General features: G+C 41.0%; 1 protein-coding gene across 33 annotated transcripts in view; it reads left to right on the top strand.

The window, feature by feature from the left end:
• Nucleotides 1–15,462, top strand: part of NCOA2 (nuclear receptor coactivator 2) — a 297,091-nt gene that overhangs the window by 96,725 nt on the left and 184,904 nt on the right. For 28 of the 33 annotated variants that reach the window (XM_054656809.2, XM_063817157.1, XM_063817184.1 and 25 more), the window contains exon 2: nt 13,168–13,224. The exons of 1 other annotated variant lie outside the window; for it this stretch is intronic. The gene's annotated coding sequence lies outside the window, so the exon portion shown is untranslated. Of the gene's footprint in view, nt 1–6,082; nt 6,103–13,167; nt 13,225–14,712; nt 14,778–15,462 lie in introns of those variants that run through there. 4 more of the 33 variants (XM_063817169.1, XM_063817162.1, XM_063817167.1 and 1 more) reach the window with 2 other exon arrangements.

Below are 15,462 nucleotides of genomic sequence, written 5' to 3'. Positions count from 1 at the left end.
CTTCAAAGAAATTAAAATACTCATCTTTAACACGAATGTAAGCACAAATGGAAGTCCTGAAATTAAATGGCAATAAGTTATCAGTTATATAATGGTCGTCCACATGATTCAGCATATCCATATGTTAAGTAATTTCAAATTTTCATCAAAATGAAAGCATGAAATTAGAAAATTTCATGGATGTTTTATGGACATTTATATACATTCTTGGTCTCTGGGACCCCCCAGTTTGAAGAAAAATTTAGCCACAATAGATTGTTTTCCTAGCTGTCTCCCACCTTAGGTTTCAGAATTGTCTTCTTTTCTAATGAAATTCCTTGTGTCAAGTAAAGTTCTCATTTTGTCACAGCCTTAAATTTTTTTTTCTTCACTGTCTTTTATCCTGCAATATTGTATTATTTCTTCTATTTTTTTTTTTTTTTTTTTTGCTTATGTAGGTACAACAGCCAATAACTGAATAATCTTGTTAGTGAAACCTTTTTGGGTAACTCATTGTTAAGTTGGTGCTTGTGACTGCTGTGTAAGGCTGGCTTTTAGAAAGTATCTTCTTGATATCAAATCCTTTTCTTTGAGGGAATAAGGAGTTGGGTAGAGCAAGAATTGCAGAGAAGGGAGCCTGGCAGAAGAAGCAGTAATAGAAGCAACCTGGGAGAGTGGAGGCCTTGAATTCAGAACGACCTGGATTCAGTTGGTATTTCTTCCTCTTGCTTTAACTTGAGCAAATTGCTTAACTTCTCTTAGTTTCCTCATCTGTAAAATGGATTTTTAAGAGACATGGTCTTGCTCTGTCACCCAGGCTGGAGTGTGATGGCACAAACATAGCTCACTGCAGCTTCAACCTCCCAGGCTCAAGCAATCCTCCAGCCTCAGCCCCTCAAGTAGCTGGGACTGCAGGCACGCGCCACCACACCTGGCTAATTTTTGTATTTTTTGTAGAGACGACGTTTCGCCTTGTTGCCCAGGCTCATCTTGAGCTCCTGAGTTCAATAATCCTCCCACCTCAGCCTCCCGAAGTGCTGGGATTACAGACATAAGCCACTGAGCCCGACCAGCATGTAAAATTTATAGCAGGGGAACTGGCATCTGTTTCATAACAAAAGGTAGCTCCTGTTATTCTGTATGCTTAGGGTGTTAGAATGCTCATCTCAAGATCTATCCAGTTTTATTTATGTTTTGTATGTTAGATATGTTATCAATAAATTCTAGCTTCACAACTAAGTTAGAAGGCCCTTTCACACCTTTTTGTGTACATAGTGCCCTTCTGTGACGTGGAGGTTGAATAGCAATTGGTTAAGATAGGATAGTGAGGCCCAAGTTTTAATGATATATTTGTTCCTGGGTTCATAGAAACTCTGTTAGTCATGATGACTGGGAGAAGTCCTGTCATCAGTAGAGGTACTAATCTCTTTGAGCCCCAGATTTCCATCTGTGAAACTCAGTAGTTGAAACGTGATTTCTAAGTTTGCTCTAGATCTCAATTTTTTCCCGAAATGGTACTGTTGCCATAGGATCCAGTTTTCTCCAGTATTCCTCAATGTTTTTGTTAGAACCTAGGCACCTAGTAAAATGAAAAATCCCATTTTTAATTTTTTAGGAAGACAAAAAACTCTATATAGTCTCACACAGTAGGGCCACATTTCTAATGAAATCTGTTTTCTGATAACATTTCTTCTGAGTGACATTTGGATCCATGGGATGACTCAGTAAAATACAGAAAGTTGATTAAAATGTGGCTAGGTACTAACTACTCCACAGGTAAAGTTCTTCACTGTCCTACACAGTGAGTTGCAAAGCTTTTCTCTTAGTCTGGTGCTAGCTTTTGGAATACTACATTCTTTCTACAACTCTGTAAAATATTGACATACTTAATCGCATAATACATAATTATAATTTGAGTCAAAGAAAATAAACTTACTTTTGTTTGATTAAAACATTATGGCTATGAATACCTATTATACACACTTGTGAGCTGTTTTCAATTTTTTTTCTGTTTAAAATACTGTTCATTTGGTGCTTGCTATCCTTTGTTTTGGTGGGTCGGTGCTGCCTAGCAGGCAGGCAGAGCAGTAAAAATACAGGTCCTGTGCTCGGGGAGTCCTGGGTTTGACATCCGGGTCTGTTGTAAGTTTTTTGACTTTAGATAAATTGTGTTACCTTACTGTCTTCCTTTTTAAGGAGACACCTCCTCTCCTGCCCTCGTACATGCTTTGTGTGCATTTTAAAAAATTAATGTTCCTTTTATTATATTGAAATAATGATTATATCTTAATGCGGTCATGTTCTGTTGATAGATTTGACCTCTCTGTAGGAGGTGAGAATTGACAGTGACCATCATTTGGGGAAGGGTGCCTTTGGTGGCAAGTTTGTGCTGGTTCCTCTGAGGCTGTCTTTGAGGGTACTTTAGGTGTTGGAAGTTAAAGACTGCCGCTGCCCTTTGTAGATACATATATAATGTTAATGTTGGCTGGGGTGGTGGGTCACGCCTGTAAAACCAGCACTTTGGGAGGCCTAGGTGGGAAGATCACTTGAGGCCAGGAGTTCCAAGTCCAGCCTGAGCAACATAGCAAAACCCCATCTCTACAAAAAAAAAAAAAAAGAATGAATAAATAAATATGAAAATCAGCCAGGTGTGGTGGTGCATGCCTATAGTCCTAGCTACTCAGGAGGCCGACATGGGTAGATCAACTGAGCCCAGGAGGTCGAGGCTGCAGTGAGCTGTGGTTGCACCACAGCACTCCAGCCTGAGCAATAGAGCAAGACCCTGTCTCAAAAAAAAAAAAAAGCTAGTTACTTCTGGTCCACTTTCTTTTCTTACCCATAGTCTTAAGATATTATGCATATGGTTGCCAGGCACGGTGGCTCACACCTGTAATCCCAGCACCTTGGGAGGCCAAGATGGGTGGATCATGAGCTCAGGAGTTCAAGACCAGTCTGGCCAAGATGGTGAAACTCTGTCTCTACTAAAAAAAAAAAAACCAAAAAAAAAAAAAAAACAAAAAAATTAGCCGGGCATGGTGGCGGGCACCTGTAATCCTAGCCACTCAGGAGGCTGAAGCAGAGAATTGCTTGAACCTGGGAGGCAGGTGTTGCAGTGAGCCGAGGTCATGCCACTGCACTCCAGCCTGGGCGACAGTGCGAGACTGGTCTAAAAAAAAAAAAATATGCATATAGTCACGCATCACTTAGATGCATTCTGAGTATTGCCTCATTAGGCAAGAGTGTACTTACACAAACCTAGATGGTCTAGCCTGCTACATACCTAGGCTATCTGGTGTAACCCATTGTTTCTAGGCTACAAACCTGTGTAGCATGTTACTATACTGAATACTGTGGGCAGTTGTAACACAATGGGAAATATTTGTGTATATAAACATGTCTAAATATAAAAAAGTGCAGTAAAAATATGGTATTATAATATTACAGGACCACCATGGGATATGCAGTGTGTCATTGACAAATGTTGTTATGCAGTGCATGACTGTATATTATACAGAATCTTGAAGTGTTTTATAGGCTCGTCTGTATTGTACCCAAGGGATATAAAAGGAATGATTCTAGGCTCAGTTGTGTCAGAATGGTCGTTGCAACAGTAATTAGGGGAAAAAAGCTAAGGAGAAGATGAATTTCTGAGGGGAGTTTATAATCTAAAAATTATCCACACTATTGGGAGAAAAACAATAAAAATTCTACTTATAGTGTGTTGGGGCCTTTTTACTTGAGGTGGGGGTGGATTGGTTGTTAGGGTGGCATGCTCTAGTCTTGGTGGGGAACTATCCCTGAGCCTTTTACCTCTGTTTAAGAAAGATTAATTTCTGCCCAATAACTTATCTTCCCCCCCCGCCGTAATTCTGTTAAAGACTGTTGTCAGTTTTTTGGCAAAGCACCCTAATAAAAGCCCTAGGACTTCTGCAGTTGTTTAAAAATTACTAGTCCAGCAGCAGGTTATTGTCTTACTCAAAGATGGATGCAACCTCATCCTTGCCCTCAAACAGCTCACAGTCTAGAGGAGAAGATAAATTTTAGTATAAGATAATGACAGCAATCATTTGTACATGCCGTATCCAAATTCTTATTTCCTTTTCACATGTCAACACTTCAACCTTCTCTAGCCTGATTTATATCTTTATCTCTCCATTGAAACTGTCCTTATAAAGGGCACCAGTAATTTCTGATTGCCACATCAAGTAGAAATCTTAATTTCCAGTGTCATTGAACAATGGGGACCACCCTCTCCTTCTTGGAATTATCTCCTCTGGAATTTCATAGTACTTGTCTTTGCTGGTCTTCCTCTTGTCTTTTAGGTAATTTCTTCTCATTTTCCTTGGTCAATTCCTTTTCTACATAGTTTTTACCTGTAGAAGTTCCTCAAGACTTAGTTCCAGTCTCCCACCCTCCTTTCTTTATATTTTCTGCCAAAGAAATCTTAACCATTTCTATGGATTCAAGTGCTATTTTCAAGTCAAGGGCTGCCAATTTAGTATCTTTCATCCTTTTCCAAATTTGAACTTTGTACATTCAACTACAGATATGAGATTAATTGGTTGTCTAGGTCTATCTCTGGGCAAGAATACTAGTCTTTACAGAGTTGCTGTTTTATTATAGTTGCTTTATTGTATTGCCTCTGACCATGGTAGGCAAGAGACAAGATGGAAAGGAATGGGCATAATGAGATCCGTGAGTGTGATGGATATATTATTTTTCACTGTGTCATATATGTAAATTGTGGATGTGTATGTAACTGTAGCTTAAGAATTTTTAAACTGATATATTTTTTCTATATATCTGTTATAATTATGGCCTATGAATTTTTTTACATTTAGTGAGGATGAAAATTTATTAAATTGTATATCTAAATCTCTACTTGTTTAACTTATGACTAATTGTACTTTCAGAAGCTTTTTATTAAACTGAGTTAAAATAACAAAAGAACATCTTAAGATTGACTTTGAGTTAACTTTAAGCACTGGTTTTATTAACCTAAAAATTTATCTGTATTAATTTGTATACCTTAATAGGCAAAATGAATAGTTGGAAAGAATAATTTGGAGGTTAGTTAATGTTTACCTGTAAGTTATCAGGGCTAAATGTTATTTTAAGGGAGTTTTGCCATGATTCTGTTGACCTTACAGAGGACTTTGGAAAATGAAAATTACCTTTAGTCTCCCTCTCCCGTCTCCCTCTCCCTCTCCCGTCTCCCTCTCCCGTCTCCCTCTCCCGTCTCCCTCTCCCGTCTCCCTCTCCCGTCTCCCTCTCCCGTCTCCCGTCTCCCTCTCCCGTCTCCCTCTCCCTCTCCCGTCTCCCTCTCCCTCTCCCTCTCCCTCTCCCGTCTCCCTCTCCCTCTCCTTTCCACGGTCTCCCTCTCATGCCGGGCCAAAGCTGGACTGTACTGCTGCCATCTCGGCTTGCTGCAGCCTCCCTGCCTGATTCTCCTGCCTCAGCCTGCCGAGTGCCTGCGATTGCAGGCGCGCGCCGGCACGCCTGACTGGTTTTCATGTTTTTTTGGTGGGGACGGGGTTTCGCTGTGTTGGCCGGACTGGTCTCCAGCTCCTAGCCGCGAGTGATCCGCCAGCCTCGGCCTCCCGAGGTGCCGGGATTGCAGACGGAGTCTCATTCACTCAGTGCTCAATGGTGCCCAGGCTGGAGTGCAGTGGCGTGATCTCGGCTCGCTACGGCCTCCACCTCCCAGCCGCCTGCCTTGGCCCCCCAAAATGCGGAGATTGCAGCCTCTGCCCGGCCACCACCCCGTCTGGGAAGTGAGGAGCGTCTCTGCCTGGCTGCCCATCGTCTGGGATGTGAGGAGCCCCTCTGCCTGGCTGCCCAGTCTGGAAAGTGAGGAGCGTCTCTGCCCGGCCACCATCCCACCTGGGAAGTGAGGAGCGCCTCATCCCGGCCGCCATCCCATCTAGGAAGTGAGGAGCGTCTCTGCCCGGCAGCCCATCGTCTGAGATGTGGGGAGCGCCACTGCCCCGCCGCCCCGTCTGGGATGTGAGGAGCGCCTCAGCCCGGCCGCGACCCCGTCTGGGAGGTGAGGAGCGTCTCTGCCCGGCCGCCCCGTCTGAGAAGTGAGGAGACCCTCCGCCTGGCAACCGCACCTTCTGAGAAGTGAGGAGCCCCTCCGCCTGGCTGCCACCCCGTCTGGGAAGTGAGGAGCGTCTCCGCCCGGCAGCCACCCCGTCCGGGAGGGAGGTGGGGGTCAGCCCCCCACCCGGCCAGCCGCCCCGTCCGGGAGGGAGGTGGGGGGGGTCAGCCCCCTGCCCGGCCAGCCGCCCCGTCCGGGAGGGAGGTGGGGGGGTCAGCCCCCCGCCCGGCCAGCCGCCCCGTCCGGGAGGTGAGGGGCACCTCTGCCTGGCCGCCCCTACTGGGAAGTGAGGAGCCCCTCTGCCCGGCCAGCCGCCCCGTCCGGGAGGGAGGTGGGAGAGTCAGCCCCCCGCCTGGCCAGCCGCCCCGTCTGGGAGGGAGGTGGGGGGCTCAGCCCCCTGCCCGGCCAGCCGCTCCGTCCGGGAGGGAGGTGGGGGGGGTCAGCGCCTCCTCCCGGCCAGCCACCCCGTCCGGGAGGTGAGGGGCGCCTCTGCCCGGCCGCCCCTACTGGGAAGTGAGGAGCCCCTCTGCCCGGCCAGCCGCCCCATCCAGGAGGGAGGTGGGGGGCTCAGTCCCCCGCCCGGCCAGCCGCTCCGTCCGGGAGGGAGGTGGGGGGGTCAGCCCCCCGCCCGGCCAGCTGCCCCATCCGGGAGGTGAGGGGTGCCTCTGCCTGGCTGCCCCTACTGGGAAGTGAGGAGCCCCTCTGCCCGGCCAGCCGCCCCGTCCGGGAGGGAGGTGGGGGAGTCAGCCCCCGGCCCGGCCAGCCGCCCCGTCCGGGAGGGAGGTGGGGGGTGTCAGCCCCACGCCCGGCCAGCCGCCCGGTCCGGGAGCTGAGGGGCGCCTCTGCCCGGCCGCCCCTACTGGGAAGTGAGGAGCCCCTCTGCCCGGCCACCACCCCGTCTGGGAGGTGTACCCAACAGCTCATTGAGAATGGGCCATGATGACGATGGCGGTTTTCTGGAATAGAAAAGGGGGCAAGGTGGGGAAAAGATTGAGAAATCGGATGGTTGCCGTGTCTGTGTAGAAAGAAGTAGACATGGGAGACTTTTCATTTTGTTCTGTACTAAGAAAAATTATTCTGCCTTGGGATCCTGTTGATCTATGACCTTACCCCCAACCCTGTGCTCTCTGAAACATGTGCTGTGTCCACTCAGGGTTAAATGGATTAAGGGTGGTGCAAGATGTGCTTTGTTAAACAGATGCTTGAAGGCAGCATGCTCCTTAAGAGTCATCACCACTCCCTAATCTCAAGTACCCAGGGACACAAACACTCTGCCTAGGAAAACCAGAGACCTTTGTTCACTTGTTTGTCTGCTGACCTTTCCTCCACTAGTGTCCTATGACCCTGCCAAATCCCCCTCTGTGAGAAACACCCAGGAATGATCAATAAAAAATTTTATTAAAAAAAAAAAAAAAGAAAATTACCTTTAAACATTTTCATTAGTTAAAAGTTATTGTCTGCAGTGGAGGTATAGCCTTTTAAACAGAGAAAGAAATCATGAGCTTGTCTGCAGTATATATAGAAGTTAGTCAATTTATAAATTATTCTTCTGAGGTCTAGATGCTTATTAGCACCATCAAACTTATTGGGGAACAATTTTACTTTGCATGTCTAGTCCTCATTCTTTATATTATTAAGTCTTCTGCAGTGAAACTTTGGAATTTTACTATTTTATTAAAATTCATATGAAGGCTATATATTAGGACACATTTGCATTACAAATATATGTAATATATTTGTATATAATAACAATATCATGTTCAATAATCTGAAATAGTTTTCAAAGGTAAGTCGTGAAAGTATGACTTTCTTCTTGGGGTTATATCCTGTGGTGACTTAAAGGTGTTTTTTATGTTTGAGAGTTTGTGCTTTTAAGCAAAAAAAGGGAAAAATAAATTTTGTATTAATCATATATTATGAGTGTACACTATGGGTATAAATTCACATGTGCTTGGCTGGAACTATTGAAAAATCTTAAGTAATTTGAGCAGTTCTTCCTTAGCTTTTTCTTCTGTTCCCTGTGCGTTCTCTTTTTTCCTGCCAGTCTGTCTGGCTGGCTTGATTAAGGTGGTGCTGGCTGGCCTGAAACATGAAGTGTGATAGTTGTTGGGCTGCCCTTTTGTTTAGTCATCTCTTTCCAACAGCCTGTTTGTTCCATGTTTTCAGTTGTCCATGAAAAAATTGACTTGGTTGTTTTGAGTTGACAAACATATCTTTCTTTTTTTTTTTTTTTTTTTTTTTTTTGTTGAGAAAGGGTCTCACTCTGTCACCTAGGCTGGAATGCAGTGGCGTGATCACGACTCACTGCAGCCTTGACATCCGTAGGCTCAAGTGATCCTCCCATCCCAGCCTCATGAGTATCTGAGACTACAGACATGCGCCACCATGCCTAGCTAATTTTTTTGTATTTTTTGGAGACGGGGTTTCACCTTGTTGCCCCAAGCTGGTTTCGAACTCCTGGGCTCAAGTGATATGCCTGCTCAAGCCTCCCAAAGTGTTGGGAATACAGGCGGGAGCCACCATGCCCTGCAACAGACATATCTTTATTTACATACCAGCTCTATTAGTGATTGCATCCTTTGATTGGTAGCAACTTTGAGAAAATTGTGAGGCCTACATTTGGGCTGAGAAAATAATAATGCCAAGATTTAATAATAGTGTCTGCCAAAGGTGCAAGATGTAGGGAATACCTTTTGCTGGTCTTGTTAGTACTATACCAAAAACCTCAAGAAGGCAGTTTTCAGGTTGGTCACATTTCTGCCATTTGCTTTTTCAAATCAAGTTGGCAAAAATAGCATTATCAAAACAGTGACCTTCTGTAACAGCCTACTGGGTAAGATCATGTATGAACTCCAGAGTCAGACTCTTGTGGGTTAGAACCCAGACTTTTGCTAGTTCCTCAGCTCTCTGGCTTTAGACAGAGCTCTTTACTCCCCAGTTAGGTTTCTGTATCTATAAGGTGGACATGATAGTAGCAGGGCCTACCCTCATAGGATTGTTATGAAGGTTAAATTAGGTAACACACAAAAAGTTCTCTACTCAGTGCTCTCACAGAATAAGCATTCAATAAATGCTATTGATGCTATTGTTACATTGTTGTTAAGCCAAAAAAAGTATGGCACATCTCTTATTATGGTAGTTATAAATTAAAATGTTCTTTTAGCCAGTATTACAGCTGTCATTTCATTTTCTTCCCAGTTTCCATTGCTTCCTCTGGGTCTGTTTCTATCCATTCACTTAAAAAATAAATAAAATGAAATATTGAGCATATCTTCTTCAGTTCTCTCTCACGCCCTGCCATTAACCTACACGGTTCTAATGCTGCCAGCTGTCTTATTTATGTGTGGTGTAGATTCAGTCCTGACTGCTTTATGCCTCAGACTCGTGAGGTGTTACTCCACCTGCTAGTTGATGCTTTACATGGCAGGTGTTCACACCACCATATGCAGCTAGAACTACCTTTACCCTTAGATCCCTACTCACGCGGAAACTGTAGTTATCACACAAGAAAGAGCAAGGACACACAGGTGCATTTGTGAAAAATCACTAAAATATTTTTTAACATTAAAAATTTTTTTGCATTTTAAAAATTGAAGTATAATTTGCAGACCATAAAATGCACCCATTTTAAGTAGCAGGAGTTTCAGTACATTTTTACAGTCATATATCTTATGTCTGTTATTCATCTTCTTTAGGACACAATTCAGTTTTAGAACAATTCTATCACCCCACAAAGTTATCTTGTGTCCATTTTTAGTCAGTTTCCATTTCCATATCCTGACACTGGAAACCATCAGCCTGCTTTCTGTCTTTATAGTTTTACTTTTTCTAGAAATTTCAAATAAATGGAATCATACAATACAGTGTGTGTTGTATTTGTGTCAGTCTTCTTTCATTTAGCATAATGTTTTTGAGGTTCATCTGTGTTGTTCACATATTGATAATTCATTCCCCTTTATTGAGTGGTATTCCACTGTATGGATGTACAGCATTTAAGAAAATTCCTTGATAAACATTTGTATTGTTTACAATTTTTGGCTGTTGTGGACAATAACTGCTGTGAACATTTCCATTCAGCTCTTTGTATGGATATCTCTTCCCCAAGAGAAATGAAAACATCAGGGATAAAATTGCATTGTGTAGTGAGAAACTTCCAAACTGTTTTCCCAAATGACTGTACTATTGCATTTTCTACCAGCAGTGGATTAAAAGGGGTTCTGATTTCTTCATATCCTTGTCAACACTTTAGATAATTTTACTGGTTGTGTAGAATATTTCATTGTGGTTTCAATTTCCATTTTCCTAATAACTAATGATGTTGAGTATTTTTTCATGTACTTTTCCTTATTGTATATCTCATGGTGAGTTGCAGAATATGTTGCCCATTTAAAAATAATTGAATTATTTGTCCTATTATTAAGTTGTAAGAGATCTTTATATATTCTAGATACATGCCCTTTATCAAATAATTTAGCTCCTTATATAATATATTCTAGATATGTGTCCTTTATCAGATAATTATTTTGCAGATATCCCCAAAATTATCCCTACTCCTTCCCTTGAAACACATTCTTAGAGGGGCTTTGTGAAAACTCTCGGGACAGAGCAGTAACGAGATGCTTCTTTATTATAGAGCTTTTGTTACCTCCACTTTTGCTTTAAATGACTACTAGTTTCTCTTAGTAACTTATAAAAAAGTTTGTAATTCTGTTTTTATGGAAGTATTTTATTCTTTTTGTTTAAAATGTTACACCAGGGTATCTAGATGTTTGGAAATTTTAGTATCTTTATATCTCCTAAACATCTTTCTGGTTTTTTTTTTTTTTTGAGTTGGAGTCTCCCTCTGTCGCCCAGGCTGGAGTATAGTGGCGCGATCTCGGCTCACTGCAAGCTCTGCCTCCTGGGTTCACGCCATTCTCCTGCCTCAGCCTCCGAGTAGCTGGAACTATAGGCGCCTGCCACCACGGCCGGCTAATTTTTTAGTATTTTAGTAGAGACGGGGTTTCACCGTGTTAGCCGGGATGGTCTTGATCTCCTGACTTCATGATCCACCCGCTCAGCCTCCCAGAGTGCTGGGATTACAGGTGTGAACCACTGTGCCCGGCTAACATCTTTCTTTAGCATGGGTGCATTGACACTTTTGCCTCATGTTATAGTAGCTTATTAATAAAAGCTTACTGAATAGTATAGAGCCAACAGTAATCATTTAATATAATTCCTACTAATATCACAAGTTTCAGCTCATGATTGTTGCATAATATGATGTCCTTGAGCAAATTAGTTGTTGGTATAGAATTATAACGGGCTTAAGTAGGCCAGCATAATGAATACATTTATCCCAGTAGTGTTAGAAAGAGTTGATGACTCCTATTACTTAAGTTTATTGCACACTATTCACTGACTGCCACTTGAGTAGAATCCATTCATTTTATTTACTGTGATAACTTCTTATTTGCATATAGATTCTTTTTGTTTGTTTTTCATGAAGTATCTCTGACTAATACACTAGCTGCATTTCATTATATATGATGAGTTCAAGACTGGCCAGGTCTTGGTAAAAATCAAAATGCCATCTTTTTCTGTTTCTCTCCCCTGTAGACCTTTTAGATTATGAAATCAGATGTTTCTAGTGTCCAAGAAAAATAGTAATTTTGATATTAAATTGATGTTAACTTGTTTGTGCTATTGGATTCTATTTACTGTTTTAACGAGTAAAGGGCTCTTAAAGGAATTAGTAATGTTTTAAGTTTTGATGATCCAAATTGTAAATTCTTACTGATGGTTGTCATCTGAAGGAAGAAAAATCTAGTAGCTTAGTTATAAAAACATTCCTTGGAGCTGATTAAATCTAGTAGTGTTTAATGTTTTTTAAAAATTATTCTTAAAAAGAGATACATTTTCAGTATCGTTACTAGTAGCAATCAAGCCACTTTTCTTGAGTCCATAAAATATACAAAAGCAGTAAATATTAATATACATAAAATGCCGTAAGCACATACTTCTTGTTTTCATATTCCTCATTGTGTTTCTTGGGAACAAACTTAATTGGTGCAGTGGAAGGATCAGACGAAAAGCTGCAGGCTCATTTACAGCGAAGTACTTTGTTCACAAAGACACAGACTCTGAAGAAACATTGCAAACAGTTGCCCTCATTATTGAAAATATTCAGTTCTTCCTTTTCTTATTCACCTTTTCTCTTGCAAATTATCTTGGTTATTATAACATCACTTTTACTGCCATAAAGGCTGTCCTTGGCTGGGCATGGTGGTTCACACCTGTAATCCTGGCATTTTGGAAGGCCAAGGCAGGAAGGTCACTTGACGCTAGGAGTTCGAGACCAGCCCAGGCAACTTAGCAAGACCCTACCACTACAAAAAATAAAAGATTAGCTGGGTGTGGTGGCGCATGCCTGTAGACCTAGCTACTTGGGAGGCTGGGGCGGGAGGATCACCTGAGCCTACGAGTTTGAGGTTGCAGTGAGCTGTGATAGTGCCACTGCATTCCAGCCTGGGTAGCAGAACGAAATTTTGTCTCTGAAGGGGGGAAAATAAAAGATAATTCTTGAGATAAGAAATTATTTAGTCATTCAGGCCTTTTGGTTCCATATAGGTAAACTGTAAATCATGGTAAATTAAGATTAGCATGGGAACTTTCTTTATTTATTCAGCACACATTTTCTGCCTGTTACAATGTGCTGGGCACAGCCCTAGGAATGCAGTGTGGGAGTAGGTCACTAGGGCCTCCTGCTTTTACTCAGCTTTTTGTCTCATAGGGAAGGCTGGTGGTTAGACAAGCAGTTAAAGTGTAAGGACGGCCACTCAGAATTTGTAGGCACTTCATAATTCACAATGAAATGCAGCCTTATATATTTTACATTACCTTGTACAAATAAAAGTAATGCAGCAAGTCTACTTCTTGATTTACCATGCGATTTAATAAGAGATGTTATTAATGCATATTACTTGTGTATTGATGGCAATTAACAAGTATTACTTTGAAAATCGGTTATAAAAATCACATCTGCTCTAAGGAATCTTAACAGGATTCTGCAGATTTTATTCACGTTTATTTGTTTGTTTATATTACAGATTTCTCTTGGATTTGGCTACACACTTATAGATCTTCTGCACTGTTTACAGGCACAGGTGAGTTAACGTTGAATTCTTCATATTGGATACTTTGATATTTAATTAAAAATTTAAAATTCTGTATATAGTTTAGGAAAATATGTAAATAAGATGATTTTAAATAAAAACAATAAACTGTATATTTGTCTATATTTCATTTTTATTATGAAAGTTCCCTACAAATGTATTGGAAATAACATTTAAAGGTAAAATGCTCATATCTGTTTATCAGTGGTTACTATATCTATTTGGGATGAGTTTACATTATACCTATTGGATGAGGTGATTACAGTTTATTCTAATTTCATAGCCTGACAAAATGTTTATTATATTTATTTTTATATGTAAAAATTTGAGTGGTGGTATTTCTCATTTCTTAGCAAACTAGCATAAAACAGGAGAAAAGAAAAGTTACTACAGATTTTAGCAGCAAATCTCAGACTTACAGGGGTAGATGTTATAAAATGCAATGAGCCAACCTTTCTTGTCCAACCTGTGTAAAATAGCTTCTCAAGCACTCCATATCACACAGCTGAAATTGATTTTTATCACAATATTTATAATCATGTGATATATTTTTACTTACTCTTTACAACTTTCCCTACTAGCTTCATGAACATCGGGACCATTTCTATCTTGTTCAAAACAGCATCCCTAACACTTAGGATGGTGCCTGGTATACAGTAAAGACTAAATAAATGTTTGTTAAAGTAATTATTGGGTAATAAACATTAAGAATATATTTATATTCAGAGACACTGAACTTTGTAAATACAAATAGAAATAGTTTATTAAGCTTATTTCATTTTTTGTTTTTGAGATGGAATCTCGCTCTTTCACCCAGGCTGGAGTGCAGTAGTGCAATCTTGGCTCACTGCAACCTCCGCCTCATGGGTTCAAGCGATTCTCCTGCCTCAGCCTCATGAGTAGCTGGGATTACAGGTGTCCACCAGCATGCACCACTAATTTTTTTTGTATTTTTAATAGAGACGGGGTTTCACCATATTGGCCAGGCTGGTCTTGAGCTCCTGACCTCAAGTGATCTGCCTGCCTCGGCCTCCCAAAGTGCTTGGATTACAGACGTGAGCCACTGCGCCCAGACTCTTAAGCTTATTTCTAGATATGAAATTAATTTATACCGTGAACTTAAGGTATATAGCTCTTAAATGTTATGAAAAATTAGTTGTATTAGCTATTTTGTGTATCCAAATATGCTTAATCAGGGTAGAATTAAGAAGATAACTCTTCCAATTCCACATTTATTTTGTCACTGTCCCAGAAGGTTCTTACAATCAAGTAAAGAACAAACCTGAAGGAAGTGTGGCAGCTTCTCGTCTCCATACTGGATCATATTAACGTATTAGATGTGTTTTGTGGTATATTTATAGAGAGCAAAGTAGATTTGAAAGTTGTCCAGTTTATATCGCTGCAAACCAAATAAATTAATATTTTCCCACTACCTGCCACTTGATACAAAATGTAACTTATTTCGTTTTTTGTTTCTAGGTTGGGGAAATGTTTTGGTCATTTTCCTGCCCTATATATTGATGTGTTTGAACTCATTATCAAAGGTAGTGGTAGGCATAATTTTATAAGCTGACTACTTATTTCCTTTCCTTGTGTCCATGACAGTTTTCTTTGTGCTTCAGGATGTCAGTTGTTATTGGGTTCTTGTCTCGTTTTATTTTTTTGTTCTTTCTTACCTTTTTCAGACATTCGCTTCTCTTTCTGCAATCAGAATTTTTCATTTATAGAAGGAATTAAGTCTGACCTTTAAGAATTATTGAAAGTAAAATTTTGGGGATTATACAGCTGTTTCTGATTCACGTCTATTTTACAAGTGCAATTTGCAGAGATTCTACTGATAATACTAATAACAACTATTACTTATTGCTCTTTTACTGTATGCTAGGCATTATGTAAGTGCCTTTTGGTTGTCTTCAAAATAACAGATAAGGAAGTTGAAGCTCAGAGAGGTTAAATGACTTTTCCAAGGTCATATCAAGTAAGAGGCAGTTTGCCACTCCAAAGACCTTGACCTTAACCACTGAGCTCCATTTTCTGCCTAAATACCCCTAGTACAAGAATATTTGTGACAACAGTTGTAGTACATGAAAATCATATTCATATTTGAAGACTTCAAAATTAATTTAAAAGCCAAACATTATTTCACTTATATTTCATTAGGAGACCTTAACTTGTAATTGTTATTCCAAACTGAAACATGACGACTCATTTGAAATGTAATGACTACCT

The sequence above is a fragment of the Pan troglodytes genome, chromosome 7 (genome assembly GCF_028858775.2).
Source record: "Pan troglodytes isolate AG18354 chromosome 7, NHGRI_mPanTro3-v2.0_pri, whole genome shotgun sequence".
Classification (NCBI taxonomy): domain Eukaryota; kingdom Metazoa; phylum Chordata; class Mammalia; order Primates; family Hominidae; genus Pan; species Pan troglodytes.
Note: the sequence above shows the minus strand (reverse complement) of the source record. Positions and strands in the feature narration are given on the sequence as shown.